Source organism: Chiloscyllium punctatum, chromosome 36 (assembly GCF_047496795.1).
Source record: "Chiloscyllium punctatum isolate Juve2018m chromosome 36, sChiPun1.3, whole genome shotgun sequence".
Taxonomy (NCBI): domain Eukaryota; kingdom Metazoa; phylum Chordata; class Chondrichthyes; order Orectolobiformes; family Hemiscylliidae; genus Chiloscyllium; species Chiloscyllium punctatum.
In genome coordinates, this window is record NC_092774.1 from 32,802,831 (window position 1) to 32,826,622 (window position 23,792).

The window sequence follows — 23,792 nt, forward strand, 5'->3', positions numbered from 1 at the left end:
GGTTAATACCCAAAACGCTGACTACTCCACATCCTGGTGCTGCCTGGCTTGCTGTATTCTCCCAACCTCCTGCTGGCCTACTTTGGGTTGCAACATGTAGTGGCTCAGTGTTTACCACTGCAGCCTCACCGTGCCGGGGACCCAGGTTTGATTCCAGCCTTGGGTGGCTGTCTGTGGGGAGTTTTCATATTCTCCCAGTGTCTGCGTGGGTTTTCTCTGGGTGATCCTGTTTCCTTCCATAGTCCAAAGATGTTCAGGTCATGTAGATGGGCAATGCTTGATTGCCCATAGAGTTAGGTACATTAGTCAGAGGGAAATGGGTCTGGATGGGTTACTCTTCGGAGGGTCGGTGTGGACTTGTTGGGACAAATGACCTGTTTCTACACTGTAGCTAATCTCATCTGAACTACTTTTGTCACTAACGATGGCTGAGTAGACACGATGGGCCGAATGGCCTAACTTCTGCTCCGATGGTCTTGCGGTCTTACGTTTCTCTGGATCATTTCACTTGGCAATGTGCAGTCAATGGCTCAATGAGCAGCAGTTTCCAATGAAAGCAAAGCTCACATGATGGTTGAACACCTTCAGCGTGGAAACAGGTCCTTCAGCCCAATACATCTGCACAGATTCTCCGAAGAGTAACCCACTCAGATCCATTTTCCTACCCTCCATAAATTGCACACAGACCCCCAAGGGTGGAAGTTTTCCTGGGTTCCTGGTGCCATGAGGCAGCAGTGCTAACCGTGAGCCACCATGAAGTTGTGGTTGTGGGGGGTGGGGGAGGCAATTGCCGTCTAGCAGAAAACACAAACAGCCCACCTACTCCCCCACTGCACCCACTGTCAGAACTGGCAGGATGTTCAGTCCTTGGGGGTGACTGAAGGCAGCGTCACTGGTGGGATCTGATTTCTGGGAGCGCTGATGCCCTCGGTGGTGCTTCCGCACGTTGCAGGAAAACATGAACCTCTTCCCACACTCGGGCCAGCAGAAGGGCCTCTCCCTGGTGTGGGCACACTGGTGCTTCAACAGTGTGGAGGAGCGGGTAAAACCCTTCCCACATTCGGGGAGGAGAATGGCATCTCCCCGGTGTGGACGGACTGGTGCATCAGCAGGGCTGAGGAATTGATGAAAGACTTCCTGCACTTAGGGCAACTGAACGACCTCTCCCCCATGTGGACCCACCAATGGGCCAGCAGGTCGGAAGAAAGAGCAAAGCCCTTCCTGCAATCGGGGCAGAAGAACGGCTTCTCCTCAATATGGACCCACTGGTGTCTCAGCAGGTGGGAAGAACTGCTGAAGGCCATCTCGCACTTGGGGCCGGAGAACATCCTTCCCCGGTGTGGACCAACTGGTGCATCAGCAGGGCAGAGGAATCACTGAAGGCCTTCCCACACTCAGGGCAGCAGAAGGGCCTCTTCCCCTCTATGGACCCATTGGTGCTTCAGAACCCTTTCAAATCTCACAATATCCGTCTGATAGGAGGGAGACCGGAATTGTACACAATATTCCAAAAGTGGACTAAAAAATGTCCTGTACAACCACAACATAACCTCCCAAATCCATTACTCAGTCGGAGGATTGCGAAAGCTTTCAAAACCCAAACAAAACAAACAGGAAAGAATGGAGGGTCAAACTGAATTTTTGAGAGTCACCTTGAAAGCATCAATGAGAAATCGGCGGAGGGGGTTTATTGGGGACGCGTTCTCCTTAAATACAGTATATACGTATTTCTCTTGTGCTCTTAGTAGTTTGTCTGTGCTGCAGTGTGTAGTGACTCGTTGAAATAATGTCCTGATGCAGCTTCGTTTGTTGGTGTTGGGATGATTGCTTCTGTGGTTAAGTATTTGGTTTGTGTGTGTTGTTTTTCTGTAGATGCCAGTTTGAAGTTCCCCATTGACTGTTCGCTCTACTGTGACATCAAAGAATGGCACTTTGTTGTTTTTCTCCTCCCCTTCAAACCAGGAGCCCCCCTTAGACCATAGTCTCACTACTTGGAACACCAATATACAGACTATTCAAAGGCCTCCAGTGAATGCTAAAACACAGAGTCGAAGATTCACTCCACTCCATTTACTCCATGCAAGAATTCCTGAACACCAAACACACTGAGATAGAAGAGAATGGAATAATGTTGTCCTTTGACATAACAGCCCTGATCACATCCATTCACATCAACGTGGCCAAAGAAAACTGAAGACACTACTCGAAGAACCAAAGACACAAACACAGCACCAACTTCATCAGCAAAGATAGCACTGTCAAGCTCGTGGAACTGTGCCTTATCACCCACTTCATATTCAGTAACAAGCCCTACAAACAAATCAACGAAATACGCGTGAAACCACCAGTATCAGGATTCCTAGCAGAAGCAATAATGCAGAGACTCGAACAAACAGCCCTTCCAACGATTCAACCCAAACTTTGAGTCCGCTACAGAGATGACACTTTTGTCATCAAAAAATGAAACAAATTGGAGGAAACATATCACACCATCAACAATATCCTTTCTGGCATAAAATTCACAAAAGAGGAGAACAACAACAAAGTGCCATTTCTAGATGTCACAGTGGAGCGAACAGTCAATGGTAAATTCAAAACAGCGTCTACAGGAAAACAATGCACGCGAACCAAGAACTTAACTACAGAAGCAATCATTACTACACATACAAACAAATCTGAATCAGGCCACGATTTCAACGAGCCACGAGCCACCGCAGCACCCAGAAACTACGAAGATCAATAAGCAACTGTACCGAGCATTGAAGAAGAACGGGTAGCCTACAAACACCTTGAAAACGGCTTCCCTGACCGGGAATCGAACCCAGGCCGCGGCGGTGAAAGCGCCGAATCCTAACCACTACACCACCAGGGAGATGCAAGCGCATTCTGATAACTCTACTGAAAATTTCTTCCCTGACCGGAATTCGAATCCGGGCCGTGGTCAATCGAAGGCTTTCACCAGTGTATCCAACAATGTCATTTCTTGTATCCATTGCTCCTGATGCGGTCTCCTCTACATTGGGGAGACTGGAGAGTCCTCGCAGAGTCAAGTCACAGCGCTTGAGGGAACATCTACAGGACACCCGCACCAATCAACCCCATCGCCCTATGGCCCAACATTTCAAACCCCCTCCCACACTGCCGAGGACATGCAGGTCCTGGGCCTCCTCCATCGCCGCTCCCTCCCCACTCGATGCCTGGACGATGAACGTCTCATCTTCCGCTTGGGGTCAATTCAACCCCAGGCCATCAATGTGGACTTCATCAGATTCCTCATTTTCCCTCCCTCCACCTGACCTCAATTCCAACCTTCCAGCTCAGCGCTGTCCTCATGACCTCGCCTACCTGCCAATCTCCCTTCCCACCTAGCCGCTCCATCCTCCTCTCTGACCTGTCACCTTCATCCCCAAATCCCATTCACCTATTGTACTTTTTGCTACCTTCGGTCCAGCACACCCCACCCCCAATTTATCTCTCCACCCTGGAAGGGTCCTGCCTCTATTCCTGATGAAGGGCTTTTGTCCGAAACGTCGATTTTCCTGCTCCTCGGAAGCTGTCTGTTCTGCTGTGGTTTTCCAGCACCATTCTGATCTAAACTCTCGTTTCCAGCATCTGCAGTCCTCATTTTTGCCTCCCAATAAACGCAGTGTGCCAATTTTACATCAACAAACTGACACAAGCAGACACAACGTCTGCAGAAACCCTAGCCACATTACTTTACATTAAAGACATCTGGGAAATGATGTCCGGACAACTCAACCCTCTCAGCATCATGGTCGCCCAGAAACCTACCAACACAACTTCAACAGCGGCTAATGAAACTGAAATACCTGATACAAACAACGAGAAAACGAATGTTATTTACAAAATACCATACAAGGAAATATATACATGAACACTGCCACACAGTTCTCTGTGGAAAGAAATGCTTGGATGAGATAAGGAAGATTTTTTTCAGCCAAAACGAATCGACACTGACTGCACAGCCATTTAAAATCAACGCTGTCAGCCCAGGATGGAAGATCCGAAAGGATGTACAGTTTTCTTATTTCTTGAAGAGTTACAAAGATGAGACTGGGTTTTGGTGCTTGTTCCCTTTCCACTCCCAAGAGCCACAGTGGTTGGGGCGGTGTGTGGGGGAAAGTGAAATGTGGCCATGAGCAGCGTGTGGGGCTATTTCAGCTTCCCCTCCTCTGACAGCGCTGTGACGGGACTCTGATGTTCTCAGGGACATTTACTGACGCGAGACAGTGAAAAGATTCTCATTCCTGCAGATTAGGAATTGTACCCATACGCCGGTTTCAGGACAATGCGAAAGATTAATTGGGATGTGTGAAGAAGCTGTGAGCTGCAGTTGAAACAAGTAGGTGGAGTCAGATGCGTCATCCATTGCCCCCATGGTCCTGAAGAAATGTTTGCTTTTGTCTGCTTGAGAGACTTTGGACACTGGTGTGGCAGGGAGAATACTGAGATACCGAGTGAGGGAGATTCAGTGCGCTGACTGTGAAAAGTGCTTCAAACCATTTTCTCAGATTGGGGAATTAAAATCACACCCCTCGCGGTGGGAAAGACTATGTCCCCGCTCTGTTTGTAATTTCAAACCCAGAGCAACACAAGGAAAGCTCCACCCAATGGGGAAACCGTGGAAATGTGGGGACTGTGGGAAAGGATTCCCTTCCCCATCCGTGCTGGCAACCCACAGACACATTCACAACGGGGTGAGGCCGTTCACCTGCTCAGTGTACAGGAAGGGGTTCAGTCAGAGAGAAGCCATTCACGTGCCTCATGTGCAGGGGAGAGTTCACTCAGTCAGCTGCACTGCTGACCCACCAGTGGGTCCACACTGGAGAGAGGCCATTTACCTGCTGTAAGTTCCAAAAGGGCTTCACCTGCTCCAACCACCTGAAGAGTCACCATCTAGTCCACGTGCCAGCACAAGGGGATTGAAGGAGCGACGGCCAAGTGCTCCCATCAACCCAGCACTGGGGCGTCCCAGGTTCGAATCCCACTGCGGTGGATGGCAGAATTGGAGTTCGGTCAGTAATCTGGACTTCATAATCTAAGGATGAAACCACTTTTAGGGGGAAAAAACACCATCTGATTCACTCATGCCCTCTTCAGTGAAGGAAACTGCCGTTGCGGGAAAGGGTTCACTCAGTCATCCCAGCTGCATGTTTTAACCGGCTGTCCCAGGGACCCAGTTACAAACGGACAACTCAGCTGACCAACAAAGAAAGTGGGGTGGGGAGAGTGGGTGCCTTTTGAGCTGGAGGTGTTTTCTTTAAAAACTACTTTCTGTATGCCTTTTTCCTGGGGAAATCTGAAGCTGTAACAAAATAGGGTCGTAGTAAAGGTTACCTGAACTTACCGCCCGGCTGAGACTCTGTGAGATCCAACAGGTTTTTGTTTTAAAGCTGCTCATTTCTTTCAGCCTCCAGCACTAAAGTCATGTCTCAGAAGGACCAGTGAATGAGTAGCTAATATTGTTAGACATTGCATATTTTTTCAGGACTTCAGGTTCATTGTTTCATTGGAATTGCAAAGTTTAATGGCAACAGTGGGAGCTGTGGGCTGTATTCACTGGAAACAAAGTTTTAAAATCTCACAAACACCAGGGTATATTCTAACAGGTTTATTTGGAAGCACGAGGTTTCGAAGTGCTGCTCCTTCTTCAGGTAGCTGTGGAGTAGGATCATAAGACACAGAATATATCGCAAAACGATTATAGTTTCATGCAACATAAGTGATGTATTGAAGAAACCTAGATTGCTGTTAAATCTTTCATCTTTTAAAATGGGCTGCAGATTTCGGTTCATTAATATGTACATTCCAGAACTTCTTTTAAGTCACGTTCTCCAGGAAACTTGAGGTTAAATAAAAGGAGGTAACACCTCACATCAAACAACGCATGAAAGCTGTGAGGTGAGAGTCTGTCTGTATCCCAATCTTGAGTCAGACTGTTTCTATTTCCAAATATATAATCCTGCAAATGCAAATTCACCCCAAATGTGTGAGTGCATGCATGAGAGAGAGAGTGTGTATGTGCGTGTGCATGCTGGGTAATGTGTGTCTGTGTGATGGAGTATAATCATGTGCGAAGATGTATGCGTGGGTGTGAGTGGAAGGGGGCGCATTAGTGTGTGTCTGAGAGAGAGCATGTCTATCGGAAAGGCTCTGCACGAGCGTGTGAGTGTGTAAGAGTGTGTGTGAGAGTGAGAGAGTGAGAGAGAGAGAGCGTAACAGTGAAGTGGGGTTACCTGTCATGTGACATGAACCCAAGTTCGCGGTTGAGGCCATCCTCCTGGTTTCCGAACTTGGCTATTAGCCTGTGCTGGGCCTCTAAAAGTGATTAAGCAGTTACACAACACACATTGGAGAGGGCAGGGTGGGACTTGTCTTTCGATTTGCAGAAGGTGGGTCGTTCTGATTGCTGGAAACGAAGGAATACACATACTGGAGGACACAGAGAGATGGAGCTGGAAGCCAGGCTGCAGACACGTTGGGGGATTCACTGTGGAAACAGGCCGTTTGGCCCACCAAGTCCACACTGACCCTCCGAAGAACATACCGCCACCCCCCGACCCACCCAATAACCCCACAGCGAATCCCTGAATGTAGAACGCCGAATCCACTCGAGCCTGCACATCTTTGGAAAATGTGAGAAAACCCGAGCACCCAGAGGAAACCGACGCGGACAGGGGGTGGGGGAGGGGTAGGAAAGTGCAAAATCCACACAGTCACTGTGAGGGTGGGATTGAACCCAGGTCCCTGGCGCTGTGAGGAATCCCCTCTCCAGCTCTCGGCAATCGATTGGCTTCTCCCCAATCCTGGTGACACGCCAATCAGTTTGAGGAATTCAATTTGCTTCCATAGAGTTTCCATGGGGCAGGGTTCGTTGTTACTCGGCAGATTCAACGATCCAATGAAGGCCTCGTCTATAGCGAGAACACTGGTCCACATTTCGCTGAAAAATTAAAGTGCTCTCCGCAATTTGAACCCTTGAGTACTCCCACGCAGGCTGCGTGTATTCACGGGGATTCTCAATGCATGTTGATATTTGAAATCATTTCCTGCAGACAAACATTTCCCCTCCTGGATTTAAACACTGCTGATATTCAGGCCCTGACTAAATTTCTTGTCCATGCCTGAAAGCCAAATCCTCCTCTGCGAATAACTTGAGAAAACAGATCACTGCTGTCGGTGCAGGGCAGAAAATAGGATGAGAGAATTTTGGTTTGCATAGAACAGCCTTTTCTTTCTTCTACCCGAAATCTCTGTCCCTCAATTCCTAAACCTTTCAATGTATTCCAACCCAAATTCATCCTTCATCCTCCTGCCTTTGCCCAGCTCCCCTCTCCTGAAAGTGCTGACCCTCTGTTCAGTTCCTCAGCCACATCTCGCCATCCTTAGTGGATAGCCCACATCTTTATTTAGTTTTTAAAATAGAAAGGCAGTGGTTTGCTGATGCCAGGATGTGAGGGTGACTGCACTCACACAGTGTTCCAGACTCGTCTCTCGTGTAATTCAGAAAAGTCTGCACTGCACATGTGCAGAGAAGGGGATGCTGGGAGTGGGTGGGATGCATTCTCACCTCCCCATCCAATCATCCCCATAGCGTCCCATGTCCATTCCCTCACCGCCACCCATAGCATCCCCTGTCCATTCTCTCTCTCTACCCTAACCTACCAGTCCCTTCTCTCTCTCTCCCACACATGCCACTCTCCCCACCCCGTCCATTCTATCTCTGCACCCTCTGCCCTCTGTCCAGTCCCTCGTCCACCCTCTGTCCCCATCCATTCCCTTTATTGCTCCACCCTCTGCCTTCCCCAATCCAGTCCCTTCCCTTACACTCATTTTCTCTCACCTCCCACACTCTGCCCTCATCCATTCCTTCTCTCCACCACCTTCTCCAGCCATTCATTGTTGCTCTCTTTCTCCACCCTCTACCCCGTCCATTCTCAGCTCAACCTTTGCCCCGTCCATTCTCTTCCCACCCACTGCTCCCCGTCCAATCTCTCCCCACCCATTGACCCCATCCATTCTCTCCCCACCTACTGCCCCGTCCATTCTCTCCCCACCCACTGCCCCGTCCATTCTCTCCCCACCCACTATCCCCGTCCATTATCTCCCCACCCATTGACCCCTGTCCATTCTATTCGCACCGACTGCCCCGTGTCCATTCTGTCCTGACCCACTGCTCCCCGTCCAATCTCTCCCCATCCACTGCCCCATGAATTCTCTCCCCACCCATTGCCCCCGTCCATTCTCTCCCCACCACAGGCCCCCATCCATTCTCTCCCCACCCACCGCCCCGTCCATTCTCTCTCCCCACCCTCTGCAACCAATTTCTTTCACTTCACACTTTCCAACTCCCCATTCTCTCTCTCCTCCCCAATCCTCTTCACCACATTCTCTCTCTCTGCTCCCACCCTGTGTACCCCCATGCATTCTCTACCCCCGATGCTCTGCTCTCCTGCCCATTTTCTCTCTTTCTCTTCCCACAGTCTCTGCGCCCCCGGTCAAATCTCACTCTGAGTACCCTCCCCCGTCCTTTCTCGTGCCTCGAGCCCTCTTTGATCGCTGTATCAAACCCTTCTAATGATAGAGAGAGAATGGATGGTGATGGCGACCTGGGGTGAGGGTGGGGAAAGGAAGTGTGAGAAATGGTTGACCTTTAACATTGAGAATAGCGAAAATGATATATTCAGAAACATCAGTAATGTCTGAAAGCACATTCAAATGTTTAAAAAAAGCTGCAGACATCTTTCTGAAACTTGCATTGAAATCTGCGCAATTAGGCCACAATTGAGGACAGCCGGTAAACTTGGAATGGCCTATTCCTTGTCTTGTGAAATTGGTTCAGAATATGTAGAAATGCAGTCAAAGAGTTGCAGAGAAGACAAACAAACCTTTCGGTCCACGCAGACAACATTTCCTAAATTAACCTCGTGATGCATTTGCCAGCATTTGGCCCATATCACTCTCAGACCTTCCTATTCATACCTCCATCCAGATGCCTTTTAAATGTTGTAATTCTACCAGCCTCGACCACTGCCTCTGGCAGCTTATTCCAAACGCATGCCACGCTCTGCGTGAAAAAGTTACCCCGTTTGGTCTCTTTTAAACCTTTTCCCTCTCAGCCTAAACACCTCTAGGTTTGGAATTCCTCCACCCTGGGGAATAGATATACAAAGGTTGAGCTGCCAGACAAAATCATAGAGTCACAGAGATGTCCAGCATGGAAACAGACCCTTTAGTCCAACCCATCCATGCCGACCAGATATCACAATCCAATCTAGTCCCACCTGCCGGCACCCAGCCCATATCCTTCCAAACCCTTCCTATTCATATAGCCATCCAAAAGCCTCTTAAATGTGGCAATTGTACCAGCCTCCACCGTTTCCTCTGGCAGCTCATTCCATACACGTACCACCCTCTGCGTGATTCAGTTGCTCCTTCGGTCTCATTTCTATCTTTCCCCTCTCACCCTAAACCTATGACCTCTCGTTCTGGACTCCCCGATCCCAAAGAAAAGCCTTTGCCTATTTAATCTATCCATGCCCCTCATAATTTTGTAAACCTCTGTAAGGTCACCCCTCAGCCTCTGATGCACCAGGGAAAACAGCCCCAGCCTGTTCAGCCTCTCCCTCTAACTCAGATCCTGCAACCTTCACAACATCCTTGTAAATCTTTTCTGAGCCCGTTCAAGTTTCACAACATCTTTCCGATAGGAAGGAGACCAGAATTGCATGCAATATTCCAACAGTGGCCTAACCAATGTCCTATACAGCCGCAACATGACCGCCCAAATGGGGTACTCAATACACTGACCAATAAAGGAAAGCATACCAAACGCATTCTTCACTATCCTATCTACCTGCGACTCCAATTTTAAGGAGCTATGAACCTGCACTCCAAGGTCTCTTTGTTCAGCAACACTCCCTAGGACCTTACTATTAATTGTATAAGTCCTGCTAAGATTTGCTTTCCCAAAATGCAGCACCTCACATTTATCTGAATTAAACTCCATCTGCCACTTCTTAGCCCCTTGGCCCATCTGTTCCAGATCCTGTTGTAATCTGAGGTAACCCTCTTTGCAGTCCACGACACCTCCAAATTTGGTGTCATCTGAAAACTGACGAACAGTCCCTTTTATGCTCGCATCCAAATCATTTATGTAAATGACAAAAAGTAGAGGGCCGAGCACTGATCCTTGTGGCACTCGACTGGTCACAGGCCTCCAGCCGGAAAAACAGCCCTCCACCACCACCCTCTGCCTTCTACCTTTGATCCAGTTCTGTATCCAAATGGCTAATTCTCCCTGAGATCTAATCTTGCTAATCAATCTCCCATGGGGAACCTTGTCAAACGCCTTACTGAAGTCCATATAGATCACACCTACTGCTCTGCCCTCATCAATCTTCTTTGTTACTTCTTCAAAAAACTCAATCAAGTTTCTGAGACATGAATTCCTATGCATAAAGCCATGTTGTCTATCCCGAATCAGTCCTTGCCCTTCCAAATACATGTACATCCTGCCCCTCAGGATTCCCTCCAACAACTTGGCCACCACCGTGGTCAGGCTCACCGGTCTATAGTTCCTGGACTGTCTTTACAGCCCTGCTTAAACAGTGGCACCACATTTGCCAACCTCCAGTCTTCCGGCACCTCACCTGTGACTATCGATGATACAAATAACTCAGCACGAGGCCCAGCAATCACTTCTCTAGATTCCCACAGAGTTCTTGGTTACACCTGATCAGGTCCTGGGGATTTATCCACCTTTAACCGTTTCAAGACATCCAGCACTTCTTCCTCTGTAATCTGGACATTTTGCAAGGTGTCACCATCTATTTCCCTTCAGTCTATATCTTCGAAATCCTTTTCCACAGTAAATACTGATGCAAAATATTCATTTAGTATCTCCCCCATTTTCTGTGGCTCCACACAAAGGCCGCCTTTCTGATCTTTGAGGGGCCCTATTCTCTGAGGAGAAAGTGAGGACTGCAGATGCTGGAGATCAGAGTTGAAAATGTGTTGCTGGAAAAGCGTAGCAGGTCAGGAAGCATCCAAGGAACAGAAAAATCGATGATTCGGGCATAAGCCCTTCTTCAGGATGCACAGTTGGGCCACAACCAAGGATAGGCTGTAAGAGTGAATGAGTGAATAAAAGACAAATCCCACCTCGCCCATGAGGTGAAAGTGAGAACTGCAGATGCTGGAGATCAGAGTCGAGAGTGTGGTGTTGAAAAAGCACAGCAGGTCAGGCAGCATCCAAGGAGCAGGAGAATCAACGTTTCAGACCTAAGCCCTTCACCTTGCCCTCTCCAGTGTGTGTTGTGAAACTGCTTAACTGCTTAATCATTTCTAGTGGCCGGGCTGATAACAAGTTTGGAACACACGAGAATGACTTCAGCTGAAACCTTGGATTCATGTCTCACTACAGGAGACCCAGCTACACAATACACACAAACCCTATCTCTCTCTCTGCCTCACACACACAAACATGCACACACACACACACACACACACACACACACACACACACACGGTCGTGCAAACCCTCTCTGATCGACAGGCTCTCTCTTAAAAACACATTGATAAACCCCTCACACTCACATCCATGCACACACCTTCTCACACAATTATACTCCATCACAAGCACACTTTACCCAGCATGCACACACACACACACACACACACAGACGTTCTGTCTCATGAATTCACTCACACATAGAAGTCTTTGGGGTGAATTGCATTTGCAGGATTATATGTTTGGAAATAGAAAAAGCCTGACTCAAGACTGGGATACAGACAGACTCTAATCTCACAGCTCTCATGCATTATCTGAACTCAGGTGTCACTCCCCTTTATAAAACATTAAGTTACCTGGAGAATGTTACTAAAAAGAAGTTCTGAGATATACAGATTAATGAACCGAAATCTGCAACCCATTTTAAAAGATGAAAAACTTAACAGGTGTCTTCAATATATCATTTATGTTGCACGACACTGTAATCTTTTGCTATATATTCTGTGTCTTACCATCCGACTCAACAGCTACCTGATGAAGGAACAGCGCTCCAAAACCGAGTGCTTCCAAATAAACCTGTTGGACTATACCCTGGTGATTGTGTCATTTTAAAACTGTTTCCAGTGAATACAGCCCACACCTCCCACTGTTGCCAGTAACCTTTGCAATGCCAATGAAACAATAAACCTGCAGTCCTAAAAAAATTACAATTTCGAACAATACCATCTACTCATTCACTGCTCCTTCTGAGACACGACATTGGAAACTCGGTGCTGGTGGCTGAAAGAAATGAGAAGCTGTTGGATCTCCCAGCTTTCAATGAGAGTTTAAGCCTGACGGTAAGTTCAGGTAACCATTACTGCGACCCAACTTTGTTGCAGCTTCAGATCTCCACATCACAAGGCGTACAAAAAGTTGCTTTTCTTAAAAAAAAACACCTCAAGCTCAAAGTGCACACACTCACCCCCACTCCTCCCACCACACTTTCTTTATTATTGGTCAGTTGAGTTGTTGTCCCTTTGTAACTGGATCCTTCGTACATCCGGGTAAAGCATGCAGCTGGGACGACTGAGTGAATCTTTTCCCGCAACAGCAGTTTCCATCACTGAAAAGGACATGAGTGAATCAGATTGGTTTTTGTCCTCTTAAAACAGTTTCATCCTTAGATTCTGAATTCCAGATTACTGACCGAATCCCAAATCTGCCATCTGCCGCGACGGGATTCGAACTTGGGACTCCCCAGAGCTGGGTTGTTAGTGGCGCTCGGCCATCGCTCCTTCCATCCCCCCTGCGATGGCACGTGAACGCGCTGGTGCTTCCACAGGTGGGAGGAGCAGGTGAAGTCCTTCCGGCACTGACAGCAGGTGAACGGCCTCTCTCCAGTGTGGACCCACTGGTGGGTCAACAGTGCAGCTGACTGAGTGAACCCCCTTCCGTACATGGGGCACGTGAATGGCTTCTCTCACTTGTGGATCCACTCGTGCCTCTCCAGATGACTGATCCGACTGAAGCCCTTCCTGCACACCGAGCAGGTGAATGGCCTCTCCCCGCTGTGAATACGTCTGTGGGTTTCCAACACGGATGGGAAAGCGAATCCTTTCCCTCAGTCCCCATATTTCCACAGTTTCCCCATTGGGGGAGCTTTCCATGTGTTGGTCTGGGTTTGAAACTACAATCAGAACGAGGACATAGTCTATCCCCACCGTGAGGGGTGAGACTTTGATTCTCCCAAGCTGAGTAAATGGTGTGAAGCACTTTTCACAGTCAGCGCACTGAATCTCCCTCACTCGGTGTCTCAGTATTCTTCCTGTCTCACCAGTGTCCAAAATCTCTCAAGCAAACAAAAGCAACCATGTCTTCTTGATTGGAATGGCTGCTGATATTCAAGTCCCAATGAATCAAGTGGCTCTGTCAGAAGTTGATGTATCATTTGTTTTCAGATTTCTTTCCGCACGTCTTCCTGCAAAAAAAGTCACAAAATAAGTGATCATTGTCAGTACACTAAAATGAACATAACATAGGTGGCAGTTCCTGTAGTTTTCCAGATGCCTGCTGATCACATGATACCTCGCACACAGAAACCTGAAATCCCTCATGCAGCCAGATAGGCTGAGGTGTGTTTAGAGGAAAACTTAATTCAAATCTAATCTAATCTTAAACTAAATACGTGTACATATATATATATCAATATGACAATCCTTTCAATGCGGCTCAGTTCCATGAGAAACTACACTTTTAATTGTGAACATGAGGGAAAAAGCAATCCTTTTCCAGGGTGCAAACTGCATAGCGCCAAACTGAGGGAATACACAAGGAAAAGACCTAAAAGGGAGATAGAAAGTATTTGAGCACCTTTGCAGAATCTGCTCCATCTCTGGATTCTCTCCAGTTGCTACAAGTAAACCTCCCTGGGGGTCAAGCAGCCCTGCATCGGGAAGCACTGGGATGGTCAACTACGACCAGTTTACATGGAGAACACATCTCCACATTAAACAGCCTCGAGGCAAACTTCCCTTCCTTCCACTTAAAGTTCAAGACCCCTCAAAGCGAAATTCCCCAGGTTCGTTTGGAAGAATTTCTTCCAGGTGTTCACTAATCATTTCTATGAGCACTTTGTTAAAGTTTGAATATTGTGAGTTTTGAAAATTAGTGATTCCGAGCGAAATCACAGTTCGAAAATCAGAATGTGGGAATTTAGACAGAGTTTATTTTTGCACATCGACGATATGTCTGCACAATAGCATATGACACGACAGCAGAGAAGATCTTTTGACGTCATTCTCAAACGTGCCTGCCACACGCCAGATGAAAAGCTGAATACTTCTCTGGAAAAACTGCTGAGCAATGCAGGAGAATGGCACAACGGGTGCGTGTTGGGACCATAACCCAAAAGGGAGACCATTCTCTCCTATTCATTCAAGGTCGTCTTTAGCAGCTTTCCCGGATAACGGCGCTCTGTTCTGCACCTTGCCTTCTCATCTGCTTCCCAAAAAAGCTTCGACATAAATATTTCACAATGATATACTGGCCCAATGTGCACAGTTGAGGTGACAACCTCTGAGGGGTCTCCTGTTCTCTGTATCCTATGTTGAGGAGGGCAATGCTTGTCACTGGTCACTCCGGTGTCAGAGAAAACTTTAGAAAGAAAACAGTTTAATTTGGTTGACGCGAGTGGTGCTGTGATTGAGGGATTTCAGCGATGAGGGTGGATTGGAAATTTGGGACAGCTCTCTTCGAAGAACAGAAGTTTGAAATCTGGCCCGATTGAAGCTTTTCAAGTCATGTGAAGTCTAGACAGAGAAAGTAATGTCGTCAAAATGTTCCCACGCCTGAAAGGATCGGCAACGATTCGGCAGAGTTTTAAAGTCATGAGGAAAAGAACCAAAAGTGACATTAGGAAGAATGCTTTCGTACAGGGAGTGGTTGGGGTCAGTGAATCCCTAACTGACACTGACAAAGAGGCAAATTCATTAGACGCAAACGGGAATTCGGTGGTCCTGTTTAAAGTAACAATGTGCAGAATTACATGGAGAAGGCAAGAGAATGATACGAATAGAGACCCACGTTTACTTACTGTGTCGACCCAGCAGAGCGAAGGTGGGCCGCATGGCGTCTATTCAGAGTGAAATCACAAGAGAATGTGCGAAGTTAGAAAAAGTTTATATTTACACAGCCTCCATACGTCTGTGCAACACCATATAAGATGACAGCAGTGAAGATCTTTGACATCAGTCTCGAACGTGCATGCCACGCGACAGACGAAAGGCTGACGGGACCTGTGGAAAACCAGACGGCGCGTTGGTGCCGATTGGCGCAGCGGGAGCGTGCTGGGCCGATAACCCCGCGGTCAATGGATCGAAACCATCCTTTGCTATTGCTCAGTGCCTCCTCGAGCGACTTTCACTTGTGAAGGTACTCTGCTCAGCATCTTGCCTTTCAAACGACTTCCTCAGTGTCTGAATGCCCCCTATCAGGCTGATACTGTCGCGAAACTCACACCGTTCAAGTTGCGTGCTTTTGGAGGTTTGAGTGGTCTTCTCCTGTTCTTCGTCGGTTTCCTATGAACTGAATCGCAAAACCACTTCTCTGAGATGCCAATGAGTTGATAAAATTGAAACGCATACCTTGTGGTTTCGTGCCTTCCCTGCAGTAGTTCGCCACGCCGGTTCCGACGTGAATGACAAGACGATCCGCATGTCAGAAACCGCATCCCGGGGACAGAATGACAAGCAGATGTTCTGGAAACTCTTTGCTGCTTGCAATTCTTGGAGCAAAGTGGAATGTATTTCACACTGAGCAAGTATAAGCTGGCTCAGAGTCTCCAGTGTACATTGCTCTCTTTCCCGCCAGCTCAGAGAGAGAACAATAGGAGGGACAAAGGAGTGAATAACGATCCGTGTGGGAGGGTGAATAATGTTAATGGAGACCGTTAGTGGCTAACAATAAGTAGTGTGTCATAGCAGACTATGTGATAACAAGGGCTCGTATGTGTGTGGTAGGGGTCAAGGACATGGGGGATTTCAGGCCCTAAAGTCATGGAACTCGATCTTGAAGACCGGAGGGCTGTAGGGTTTTGAAGTGGAATATGAGGCGTTGTTCTTCCATCTGGAGCTGAGCTTTGCTAGAACAATGCTGCAAGCCTGAGACAGAGATGTTGGCCAGGGAACATGGTGGCGTGTTAAAGTGGCAGGAAAGCAGAAGCTCAGGGCCTTTTTTGCGGGCAGAACCGAGATGTTCTGCGAAGCAGACACCCAGTTTATACTTCATGCTCCGTTGGGGAAACGCCACTGAGTTGATATTTGCTTGTCGGCGATATGTCTGCCGGTGCGTGATGGGAGCATAACCCAGAAGGGAAACCATCTTCCCTATTCACTCAATGTCGTCTTTAGCAGCTTTCCAGTAGAACGGCGCACTGTTGTGCACCTCGCCTTCTGATCTGCTTCCCAAAAAACCTCGACGTAAATATTTCACATTGATATACAGGCCCAGTATGCAGAGTTGAGATGACACACTCGTGGAGGTCTACGGGGTCTTCTTCTGTTCTCTGTACCCTATGTTGAGGAGGCCAATGCTTGTCACTGGTCACTCCGGTGTCAGACAAAAGTTGAGAAAGAAAACGGTTTAATTTTCTGCCAGTAGAGAGGGCCCGGTTCCTGGGGACGGGCAAACGGCAGCAGAGAGACAGAATGAGAAGCAGCTGTTCATACAGTCATAGAGATGTACAGCATGGAAACAGACCCTTTGGTCCAACCCGTCCATGCCGACCAGATATCCCACCCCAATCTAGTCCCACCTGCCAACACCCAGCCCATATATCTCCAAACCCTTCCTATTCATATATCCATCCAAACGCCTCTTAAATATTGCAATTGTACCAGTCTCTGCCACTTTCTCTGGCAGCTCATTCCATACACGCACCACCCCCTGCGTGAAAAAGTTGCCCCTTAGGTCTCTTTTATATCTTTCCCGTCTCACCCTAAACCTATGCCCTCGAGGTCTTGACTCCCCGACCCCAGGGAAAAGACTTTGCCTATTTATCCTATCCATGCCCCTCATACTTTTGTAAACCTCCATAAAGTCACCCTTCAACCTCCGACGTTCCAGAGAAAACAGCCCCAGCCTGTTCAATATCAACTGGTTCAAGAGGTAGGGCGGGGGCAGGGGCGCCAGCGCGCCAACCGGGGGGCTCGTTGGTCGAGCAGCATGATTCTCGCTTTGGGTCTTCGTCGACGCAGACGTGCGAGAGATCCTTGGTTCCACTCGCGGACGAGCCCGCTTTTCATGACTTGTGCGAAAGTGCCTATTTAATTTTCTCAAAAAGCACCTTCGCAAAACGAGGTTGGGCTCCCTGGTTGGGCATCCCTCTGGTCCCAATGTCGAAATCAATAATTCTAGGGCCTGAAATCCATAGTATCCTCGTCCCTTCCACACACACCAAGCCTTGTTATCACGTAGTCTGTCATGGCACACTACCTATTCTTAGCCACAAACAGTCTCCATTCACCCTCCCACGCACATCGTTGTCAACTCCCTTTCCTGTCCAACAGTTCTTCCCTCGCTTTGGGCTCTATCCTGATCTATCATTTACTGCATCCGCCTTCCTCCCACAATATCTCCTGCAGATAAACCAAAGTTTTCCCGATCACCATCAGTTCTGTGGAAGGGGCACCGGCAACTCCTGTTTTTTTTGTTTCTGATATACAGCATCCGCAATTCTTTCACCTTTTTATTGAGGTAGAGTTGGAAATTGTTTCGACAGACAGGAGGAGAGAGGGGAGAGACAGAACAGACATAAACTGTTGATCTCCGCTGTTACTCATAACGTAAAATCATTGTAGTGCGATCACTTTCCTTAAGCATGAACAGAAGCCCTGGGTCATCCGTGAGCTTGTGGCGCAAGGGTAGCGCGTCTGACTCCACATCAGAAGGTTACGTATTCCAATCACATCAGGTTCACTGACGTCGACTTCTTACATTTCAAATCAAGAAAGGAGCACGTTCATTCCGGATATCTGTTGAGGCAAATCTTCTTTATGCAAACTTTCAAACACATGTGAAGCTTTGCTGTCAGTTAGATTTGTGAACACTGTGTCAGGGAGGTGGTGTGCCCATTGTTTGGGTAAATGCTCAGCTCCCCCAGTTCATCACGGGATTTAAACACAGCCGTCTCCCTTTGGGCAGCCGCTTCGTTCAGTTGGTGACAGCGCGGTGTGAACAACATAATACCAATATTTTTACAACATAATCCAGAGACGCCAGCTTTATGTTTCAATCTATCAGGAGAGTGACAGCGAGTTCAGATAGAAATGTTTCCCACCAACAGCAAGTCCTTTCCTCTCACTGGACACAATTAAAATTATCTTTATTCAACAGAAGGAGCGGAAACTACAGTCTGACGGCCTCTCTCCACATTAACGGTGAGCCTGAATTTTATAAACAGTGTCAGTAAAATCCAGTGGCGGACACAAATTTGGCTCAATCGTTTTTTTTGCCAAGTGAAACTCACCGGGAGGATGCTGCTGTGTGAAACAGCGTGGGGAATTACTGCAGGGCCTCCTGCGCATGGAACACACCGCAACTGATGTGTTTCACCTTCACCAATTTATTCCTATCTCGGAGAAGAGAGGTTTGATGATTCGGATCATAGCAGCCAGACAGAGAACAGGAGAAGAGCACTCAGCCCTTCACAAGCTTATCACCAGAGCTGGGTCATCGTGGCCCGTGTATCAGTATGGGACAGTAATCTGCATCTACTAACTGGAAGCACAGCAAATTGGAGTGCTGGTGGGACTATCACACAGGAGAAAACGGCTTCGACCTATCAACTGGAGTGGCTCCCAATGCGTAACTCCGCTCACCTCAACTGCATAACTAAACAAATTACTCAGTGATTCAAAGGATTGCTCGGTTTTGAATCTGCATTGTGTCATGTACCTTCAATAATGTTGTCAAAACACCTTCATTGCTGTGATGGAGTATCCTGTTGGGCAGAATATATCCATTGTCAAATTTTCCACGTTCTGTTGGTCCAACTCTGATTTCACTCAGACTCACAAAATGTGTGACAGCGCAGACTGAGGCCATGTACCCCCCTGGGCTCTGCTGGCTCAACACAATATGTAAATAAGTATCTCATTCTGTCGCCTTCTCCCTGTAAATCTGCACATTGTTACATTGAACATGCCCACCGAATTCCCTTTTGTGTCCATTGAATCTAACTCTTGATCACTGTCATACAGGAACTTACTGACCCCACTCCCTGTGCTTAAACGGTCTTCCTAATGTCACTTTTGCTGATTTTCCTGATGACTTTCAATCTCTGCCAAATCGTTCTCGATCCTTTTCGGCCTGGGAGCATTTTCATTGCATTATTTCCTCTGTCTAAAACCCTCATAGAACATAGAACATAGAACAATACAGCACAGAACAGGCCCTTCGGCCCACGATGTTGTGCCGAACTTCTATCCTAGATTAAGCACCCATCCATGTACCTATCCAAATGCCGCTTAAAGGTCGCCAATGAATCTGACTCTACCACTCCCACGGGCAGCGCATTCCATGCCCCCACCACTCTCTGGGTAAAGAACCCACCCCTGACATCTCCCCTATACCTTCCACCCTTCACCTTAAATTTATGTCCCATTGTAACACTCTGTTGTACCCGGGGAAAAAGTTTCTGACTGTCTACTCTATCTATTCCTCTGATCATCTTATAAACCTCTATCAAGTCACCCCTCATTCTTCGCCGTTCCAACGAGAAAAGGCCGAGAACTCTCAACCTATCCTCGTACGACCTACTCTCCATTCCAGGCAACATCCTGGTAAATCTTCTCTGCACCCTCTCCAAAGCTTCCACATCTTTCCTGAAGTGAGGCGACCAGAACTGCACACAGTACTCCAAATGTGGCCTAACCAAAGTCCTGTACAGCTGCAACATCACTTCACGACTCTTGAATTCAATCCCTCTGCTAATGAACGATAATACTCCATAGGCCTTCTTACAAACTCTATCCACCTGAGTGGCAACCTTCAAAGATCTATGTATATAGACCCCAAGATCCCTCTGTTCTTCCACCTGACCAAGAACCCTACCATTAACCCTGTATTCCGCATTCTTATTTGTTCTTCGAAAATGGACAACCTCACACTTGGCAGGGTTGAACTCCATCTGCCACTCCTCAGCCCAGCTCTGCATCATATCTAAGTCCCTCTGCAGCCGACAACAGCCCTCCTCACTGTCCACAACTCCACCTATCTTTGTATCATCTGCAAATTTACTGACCCACCCTTCGACTCCCTCATCTAAGTCATTAATAAAAATTACAAACAGCAGTGGACCCAGAACTGATCCCTGCGGAACTCCACTTGTAACTGGACTCCATGCTGAATATTTACCATCTACCACCACTCTCTGACTTCGACCGGTTAGCCAGTTTTCTATCCAATTGGCCAAATTTCCCTCTATCCCATGCCTCCTGACTTTCCGCATAAGCCTACTATGGGGAACCTTATCAAATGCCTTACTAAAATCCATGTACACTACATTCACTGCTCTACCCTCATCCACATGCTTGGTCACCTCCTCGAAGAATTCGACTCATGACGTGGAAAATTCAATCAGACCAGCTTTCAGCCCTCTGTTCACCAAAGAGAGCTGCCCCAACTTTCCAATCTACCTTCATGACTGACATTCCTCATGCACGGCATCATTCATTTCAACCAATTCAGTGCTGTCTGCAATGACTTCACTTCCCCGCTTCCTGAAGTAACACCCTGAGGATTGAGCGTAATACAGGTAGAGGATTCATTCGAATTGCGCGGGCAAAAACTCTGCAATACTTGTTTTCACTTTGAGCAAGTGTTTCCCTTCGCCATGTTCACTGCAATGGTACCTCTGTCCCATTCCTCATTCAGGCAGTCCGATCTGATTTAACGAAGCGGCTTTTTGAGAAAACTGACCCGGCATTTTTGCTCAGGTCAATTTAAGAAATTAAGGTTCTCCTGGGATTGGAGCCCGGCACCTCCCACACTTCTGTATAAGCGAGAAAACCCAAAGCTCGCATCATACCCCGAGACCAACGAGCCAAATACCATGTGAGTGCTCGCCTCCAAAAGCAACTGGGAGTTGCTCAGTACGAAATACATTGTACATTGCTCCCAGAATTACAAGCAGCAAAGAGTTTCAAGACCATCCGCTTCTCTTTCTGTCTGTCTGTTTTCAGGAAGCTGCTGTTTGTCCCGTCCCAAGGAGCCAGGCTGTCTCCACTGGTGGATAATTGAACCATTTCGTTTCTACTTACAAGCTGTGCTGGTGGAAGGCAGAGCCCATTCACTCTTCTGCTCTCTCTCACTATTACGTGAATCAGGAGAAGTCAGTTATAGTCATGTGTAGGAAATGGCCAACTTTGAACTTGTTCCAAAGGTCCTGTTAACGGAGAGATAGAAAGATTCTGCGCTGTCGGGACAGAGAGAAATGGACACCGGAGACTCTTCCCTCAGGTAAATTGATATGAGTGCATTTTTGTGCAGCCTGTTTGGTGTTCAGAATTTGTCTTGACACAGCAATCCTGCAGAAAGTCTTTTGTTACACGGCTGTTGGTTTCTTTACTGCAGGAAATGGACAAAAACAGCAAGTCATGTGTTTCAACTTCACCGGTTCATTGCCATCTGAGAAGCTGCTCAAGGAGACACGTTCGAGACTGGTGTCAAAGACCTCCACTGCTGTCGTGTAATATGTTGTTTCACAGACGTATGGAGACGGTGTAAATATAAACTTTTTTCTCACTTCCCACATTCTGTTGGTCGAACTGTGATTTCACTCTGAATCACAGCATGTGTCACAGCGCAGACGGACGCCATGCGGCCCACCTTCACTCTGCTGGTTCGACAAAGTAAGTAAACGTGTGTCTCTATTCGTATCATTCACTTACCTTCTCTGTGTATTTCTGCATATTGTTACTTGAAATATGATCAGGCACCTCCACTAATTCTGCCCCCACATCGGCACGCCTTCCGATTTTGTAAAGTTGATCCTGCAACCCAAAACACTGCCAAATAAATTAACTGTTTGAATCAATCGAGGAACGGACTCCTCCAGATTGGCCAAGAACAAAAGGACGTCATCAGCATGATGTTAAAGATCAGCCATTTCAGAAAGTTATTTAAATGTAGAGCTTTTCTAAAAAGAGTTGTGAATTCTGTCTGTGTCCCAATATCGAGTCAGACTGGCATTGTTGTTCAAAAAGCTCTGCGTTTAAATGAAGTTCTTGAAGGTAATTTAAAACAAGTTCTGGGATTAATGTACCAAAGGACAGAAGCCCATTCTAAAATATGAAAGATTTAATCTAAAATTGTTTAGTGAAGGACAGCTCCATGACCGTGGACTCCTTTGGCTATAAATTCTGTGATCATGATCTTATTGTCCATGACCACCTGATGAAAGAGCAGTACTCTGAAATGGAGTGATCAGTAAAAATGTCTCATTTGGATTCCCTAAGGTTAGAAATGGAAGCATATCTCTCCAAGGTTACAGTTTGATTTGCCCTTTCAACACTCTTGAAATTTAAGGTGTTCCATTGTAGTGTTCAATTTTGATCCATTAAAATCAGTATCCAGTCTCATCTGAGTGCAGAACCCACTCAACTGACGGAACAAACAAAAACTTTTCGGTTTGCTTTTTAGATGTGACATCTTCTCTCCCTCCCTCTCTGGTGACCCAGCAGGACTACCAGAGCTGGAAGTACCACTCTCGAAATACGATTGCTGACCGACAGTTTTCTTGTGCTGCTGAACATAAGGATTTAAAAACTGCGATTTCCCCACGCAGGTGTGAAGCCTGCCGACTACAAAATGAGAAATGTCGTCAAAAAGAAAGGGAGACTGTTCCCCGGTTTCTTCTTTCAGATTCAAGTCAGTGGAGGGTGAAAGATATTTCACTCATGTTAGGACTGGTCGGGAATCTGCAACCCACTGCCTCTCAGGGTGGTACAAGCAGATATCCACAGAGCTGCTTTTGAGGCAGTGAGTCAAGTATTTGGAAATGAGACGAGAACAATGAGGGGCGTGAAGTCGTGATCGAAATGAAGCAGGCACCTGAGGACAAAGGTGTTTTTTTGCCAGTGAAAGATACTGCTTCACAAAGTTGTACTGTGGAAGGGAAGCAGTGACGGTGATTATCTTTGGCTGTTCACCTTGTGAATGTTCCCATTGCTGCGCATGTCCGTGTTAACATCAGAACTCTGCAGCATGGCGGTGTCAGGTCCGCACAGTGCCGGGGCCTCAATGGATGACGCATCTGACTCCAGCTACCTGTTTGAAATGCAGCTAACAGCTTCTTCACACACCCCAAATAATCTTTCTCATTGTCGTGAAGCGGGCATAAGGTTTGAATTCCCGATCTGCGGGAATGAGACTCTTTTCACTGTGTCGCGTCAGTGACTGTTCCTGAGAACATCAAAGTCAAGTCATAGCGTTGTCAGAGGAGGGGAAGCTGAAAGAGACCCACACGCTGCTCACGGGCACATTTCACTTTCCCCAACTCACCGCGCCAACCACTGCGGCTCCTGGGGGTGGAAAGCCAACAAACACCAAAACCCAGTCTCAGCCTTGTAAATCTTCAGGAAATAAGAAAAATGTTCATTCCTTCGGGTCTTCCATCCTGGGCTGACAGGGGTGATTTTAAATGGCTGTCCAGTCAGTGTCAATTCTTTTTGGCTGAAAATATCTTCCTTATCTCATCCCAGCATTTCTTGCCACAGAG

At 47.3% G+C, this 23,792-nt stretch overlaps 1 non-coding gene across 1 annotated transcript; it reads right to left on the minus strand.

Annotated features, from left to right (window-relative positions):
* Positions 1-2,800: 2,800 nt before the first annotated feature.
* On the minus strand, positions 2,801-2,872 carry trnae-uuc (transfer RNA glutamic acid (anticodon UUC)). Its single transcript has one exon. It is a non-coding gene; the product is annotated as a tRNA-Glu (tRNA).
* Positions 2,873-23,792: the final 20,920 nt, after the last annotated feature.